Here is a 6,000-nt window from a genome sequence, read left to right as displayed (position 1 = left end):
CAGGGCACCCAAGCCCACTGCCCCCAGCATCACCCCAGGGTTTTCCTGGGAGTCCCAGCCGTGTCCCACCGGTGCTGTCCCGCTGCCCCCAGCATCACCCCAGGGTGTCAACAGCATAGCTGTGAGGTGCCCCAATCCTGCCACCTCTGGGTGCTCTTAGCTGGGACAGTGGGACAGCGGTCACCTCTGCGCCCACCACACTGTGCTTTTGGGACCTAATGGGGCTGCTTTCACACGCAGCCACAAAACCAGGGTCACCAACCCAGCGCTGGCAGAGCCTGGAGGCTTTGGCCGCCTCCTGCCCACCCCGCGCCAGCTGGCACCACGTGCGGTGTTCGTCTAGGGTCTGGCAGAGCTTGGCTGGGGAGGAATGGTGCCACCTTCCCTCCGCCGCAGGGATCAGCACCGGAGCCCTCCCTGCGTGGCCAGGGGGACACACAGGATGACCAGGGACCACCAGGTCAGCTCCCTGCTCTCCACCTGCAGCACCACCAGCAGAGGAAACCCACTGTGGTTTTGACAGGTGGTTTTCAGACGGATCAGTCCCCTGGTCCGGCTGGATCTATCCCATGGCACCACATCGGCACAAGGAGGGGGATTGCAGCGGGACCGGCTGTTTCTGCAGCAACTCGCCCTCTGCTCGACTGTAACGCGGCGGCAGCGCGTTGCTCTTCAAACAGCTGCGGGAGACTCAAATCCCCCAACCAAGTCCGGCCACGTGAGGCTGGGACCCGCTCACCTCTGCAAACAACCCCGAGATTAACTCTGGCCCGGGACTGCTTTGACAGCTCCCACCAAACTGCTGAGATAACAGCCCTGAGCGGAGATGGGAGGCACAGGGCTGCCCCGTGTGCCAAGGAGCCCAGGCACGTCTCGGGCAGCTGCTGTCCTTAACCGGGGCCAAGGGCTGGGGAGGGACGGGGTGGGAAGGAGGTCCCTCTGCCAGGCAGGGGTGCCACTAAGTGTCACCTTGCTGCAGGGCGGAGGGGGTGGCAGTGGTCCCATTGCAGCCACGTGGCTCTTCTCTCCCTGAGGAGCTGCCAAGGCTGATACTGAGCCAGGGAGGGGGTCCCTGGGCGTCTGAGCTCGGCTGTGGCTGCTGCGGGCTCTCTTCCATCCCTGCAGGTCTTGGCAGCATCCAGCAGCATCTCCCCGTGTCCCGGGGAAGGGTCTGCTGTGCCAGGCAGCCTCCCCACCGCCTTCCCTGCCCCACAGAGGAATGAAGCACCCACGAGCACCCTGGGCATGGGGATGTGCTGCAAGCCCTGCCCTGGAGGCAGCTGGAGGTGACAGTGGGTTCAGAAAAGATGGAGCAAAATGCTGGAGGAAGGGCCAGGAGGTGCTGTTGGATGTTGCGATCCCTCCTCCCCATGGGGCAGGGCGGCCCTGTGCCGTGGGTGTGAGTTCAGGCGAGGTGGTGGAAGGGGGACGGTGACGTCCCCGGGGGACGCCAGACTGGCGGCCGTCAGCGTGGTGGGCACGGAGGAGGGCAGAGAGGCAGCAGGCAGAAGGCTGTGCGCTGCCGCCGGGGCCAGACGTGATCTCAGACAAAATCCATCACGGCCTGGCGATGCCGAGCAGATGGAGGGGGATCAGCTGCCTGCGGATCCGGCTCTACGGCGGGCGGCCCCTGGGTGCCAGCAGGCTCAGGAGCTGCTTATCCAGAGAGCAGAGAGGACCGAGCCCAGCTGAAGTTTTTCTCCCCACCGCAGCCAGCCCTGATGGGTGCAGGATGTCTCCCAAGAGCCTGGCGCTGGTGGGGGGCACCCCCCACCCCCCTGCCAGGCCTCCCGGGGAAGCAGCCCCCTTCTAGGAGCTGTCCAAATCTCCATCGGAGGGGGGGAGAGGGGCTGCTGCCCTGGGGCCAGCCTGGGCCCTTGGTCTTTTCTCTCCTCCCAGTGAGATGGGAATGAAGGCAGAAGCAGCCCTGCCTGGTGGGATGGAGCCGACCCTCCTGTGACCTGGGGGACAGGCTCCTGGGCTCGGCAGCGCTCGGACCGGGCCGGCTGGTGGGATGCGGTGCGGTGGCTCGGTGCAGGACCTGGCCCTGGAGAAACCCACTTGCACCGTGTTGGCTCGCTGCTCCCAGCCTGGCTAAGGAAAGTTGCTGGCACTGCGGGAGGGTCTCGCTGTCTCAGGCAGTCGGGGAACAGCATCAAGGCTGAGCCGAAACTCTGTCTACAAACACCTCCAAGCTCAGAGGTTCGACTCTCAGACTGGCTCTGCACCCACGGTTAAAGCTCATTTCTCAGCATCCTCCTGGCCAGAGAGCTGTGAAATCCATCTTTACAAAGCCAATATATAAAATGCTCCTTTTGGAAAGGCATCCTTAAAATTAGGTTCCCTTCTCCTATACAAAGGTCGCAATCCATAAAGCAAAGTCCTGAGTGCTCCCTGCAACTCCTGGCAGCTTCCTGGCCCTGCTCACGGCACTGTCCTGCTGCAAACCCCACTGCAAACTGCAGGTGGAAACTGCAATCCATCGGAGCATTTGCATGAGGATATGGGGATTTTTTCTATCTGAATTATTTAACAAAGGCAGGTTGTGCTTCACAGAGTGTGGGAAGAATGGAGTTTATTGAATCTAGAAAGCTCCTGGCTCACTGAAAATAAAAGTACTTGTTGTTTCTCTCTAGTTGGTTTTGGCTGGACACTCGAGCCCGGCAGCATCCCACCCGAGCCAAAACAGCAGTGGTGGGAGCAAGAGAGGGAACCCGAGCAGGGCTTAATGCTGAATTAAGTGGAACCAGAAATCCAAAGCAACTTGATAATGAAAGCAAGGAAAAGCCTAAAGAAAAAGCGAGGGGAGCCAGAAAGTCAAAGAGGCAGGAGCCAGGTTGAGAGTCGGATCAGAAACCGGCGTTTGTTAGAAGGGGATGGATAGAAAGCGAGACCTGATGAACACGTGAAAGGGAAATAGTCTAAAATGCGACAGTGAAACGGAGTCAAGTCAAAAAAACCCAAAACTGCCAAAATTAGAAAGTATTAGGTAATGAAAGCGGCTCTCCTGGGGTCCCCGGCAACCTGCGACAAAGTGCAGCAGCTAAATAGCACCGAGAGTCTCTCTGATTCCCAGCTGCTCCCTGCGATGCTAACGCGGGGAATATTAACAGCACACGTGAGCCAACAACTTAAAACTCTGCTCTGTTTTTTATTTAGCAGCGTCTTTCCAAGCCCTGAGGCGCAGGCGTCCTGCAGGGCCGGCAGCACAGCCCGCCCGGCTCCCGGAGCAGGCAGGCAGCGATACCTTTCCGACAGGTAACGCCAGTTTATTCCAATCCAAAGCAATTCGCACGCTGGAGTGAGCGCCAGGATTGCTCGCTATGCTAATCTTCCCTTCAATAATATCGTATTTGCGATCTCCGCTCTTCTTCAAATCGTTCCGAACGCGATGCCTTCCTATTCAGGCTAAATCAAATATTTATCGGCGCTGCAGCACGCCAGCAGCGCTGGGTTGCGTCAGCACTTTCTCCCTAAAATGCCTTTTTTGGGAGCTCCTGGCTGTCTCCAGCTTCTGCCTTTCAAGCTGCCATTTTCTGCGTACCAGGCTTAGACTTTGGAGCAAATTTGGGGTGGGGAAAATCTACATGTCAAACGCAATGAGCAGGGGGGAAAATGCCTGCTTGCTATTACGGAAAATTCCTTGTTGTTACAGCATGAACTGTCCCGGTGCCTTGGACACCAGACTGCTGGGATGCATATAAAAACATGGATAGTTTTGGTTTGATTAGGGAGACGCGGTGACGGGACGGCATTAGGAACATCTCCTCTGGCTGGGCAAGAGCCTCTTGCTCTTGGGAGGCACTTGGATATTAGGTTGAGCGCAAGAAAAAAATCTTGAACAGATCTGAGCTGAGCTGATTCAGGCCCGGCAGAAATCCATTTTCATGCTGCCAAATCACAGCAATAATAAAAAAAAGAGAAATCTTCGTACATGCTTGCTGGGCTTTGCCATAGGACAATGTTTTCTTTATTTAAGCGTCTCCCGCTCTCTTGGCATGGGCTAGGAACATCTGTGCGGCGGAGTGGAAATGTGCTTTCAATACCCCAGTCCCGCTGCCAGGGCTCTCATCCTGCGGGCAGGTGAGGGTGAGCTGGGGGGAGACAAGGTGGATCTGGGAGAACCAGCACGGTCCAGCCACTGCCCGTCTCGCTGCCTGCACCTGGCACGCGGACGCGGTGACGGGACGGCATTAGGAACATCTCCTCTGGCTGGGCAAGAGCCTCTTGCTCTTGGGAGGCACTTGGATATTAGGTTGAGCGCAAGAAAAAAATCTTGAACAGATCTGAGCTGAGCTGATTCAGGCCCGGCAGAAATCCATTTTCATGCTGCCAAATCACAGCAATAATAAAAAAAAGAGAAATCTTCGTACATGCTTGCTGGGCTTTGCCATAGGACAATGTTTTCTTTATTTAAGCGTCTCCCGCTCTCTTGGCATGGGCTAGGAACATCTGTGCGGCGGAGTGGAAATGTGCTTCCAATACCCCAGTCCCGCTGCCAGGGCTCTCATCCTGTGGGCAGGTGAGGGTGAGCTGGGGGGAGACAAGGTGGATCTGGGAGAACCAGCACGGTCCAGCCACTGCCCGTCTCGCTGCCTGCACCGCTGCCCATCTCGCTGCCTGCACCGCTGCCCGAGCACCGGGCGGATTGGGGCGGCGGTGTTGGTGCAGGGCTTTGCGGACTTCAGTAATGGCAAGCGCTTTCTGGGTGCAAGCAAGGGCGATCGAAGCCTGGGGTGTTTTTTAAGAGATTCTTTAAGTCCCAAGGAAATTCGCAATGCTGGTCTGCTGGCAAAATAGGGTTGATAATCTGATCGCATCGTTATTGGGAGGATGATTACAGAATCACCAGCAACCCCCCATCTAATGGTGACATCCAATTTTATGGCTCAAGGCAGAAAGAGAAAGCTTCCCCCTGCAGAAGATACCTCCTTATTCAGCCTCTCCAATGATAATTAAATTATAGATAGCAAACTAACTTATTTAGTACCCCTATTAAAGATGCATGGGTCCTGCCTTTTTTTGGAGTGTGTTTGAGGAGGAACAGCATCGAGGCAGGTAAATGCTGCTTTTCCAGGGAACTTGCATCGTGCTGATGAATAGCGATGAACATGCTCCATCGGTTTTGAACATGAAAGGCCAGCAGATAACCCTGAGCTGCAGGAACTTCTGCACTTTGCAGCAATTTTGCTTTGTTTTTTAATGCATATATATGGTCCCTGGCTGCTTCACTGAGCAGGTATCTCCGGGCTATTTTCACCCATTATCCCCTCTGAACTAAGATGATGTGATCTCTGCAGCAGGCACTGAAACTGGGGGTGGGAAGGGAGAGCAGAGCCCCGATACACCAGCGGCAAGCAGGGCTTGTGCTGCGGAAACCACCCAGGGAGGCCATGGCCAGGCTAGGAGAGCTCAGAGGATTCGGGTAGGAACCAGCCTCGCACCTTGGGTATCTCCAGGATAAACAAAACCAACTTGCAGAGCTACATACATTAAACTCCATGCTTGCTCAGCCAGGAACCTCATTTTTTGCTGGGGGGCTGGGAAAGCACCGGTTTGATGCTGGGAGGCAGGACCCCTCTGCTCATCTCGTCCCTCTAGCACGCAGCATGGCTCCGGGGGACAGGGCAGACCAGGGAGCACCAGCAGAAACCCAGCCTGATGCAAGGGGAGGTATGTTGGTGAGGAAGGATGGGGAGCTGATTCAGGTCTGATGTTAAATGGGGCTCCAAGAACTCAGCTGAGGGCCAGTGGCGGTACGTCCAGGTGGACGAGGAAGCTGTAGGTGCTCGAGGTTGTAATAGGCTGCAGCAGTTTCCCCCTTTCCCAGGGGAGCTCATACAACCCAAGACCGCAGCCACCCACACAGGGCAGGGTACGGACACAGCGCTCAGCAAGGATCTCCATAAAGCCGTCGCTTGTGGCCAGGCACCGCTGGAATTCCTCACAGGTCTCCCAGCAGATCCACGGCCTGGCTGGCCAGAGATGCTGAGACGCACC

This window comes from Aptenodytes forsteri, unplaced genomic scaffold, assembly GCF_000699145.1.
Source record: "Aptenodytes forsteri isolate BGI_AS27 unplaced genomic scaffold, ASM69914v1 Scaffold186, whole genome shotgun sequence".
Classification (NCBI taxonomy): Eukaryota; Metazoa; Chordata; class Aves; order Sphenisciformes; family Spheniscidae; genus Aptenodytes; species Aptenodytes forsteri.
This window is presented reverse-complemented; position numbering follows the sequence as displayed.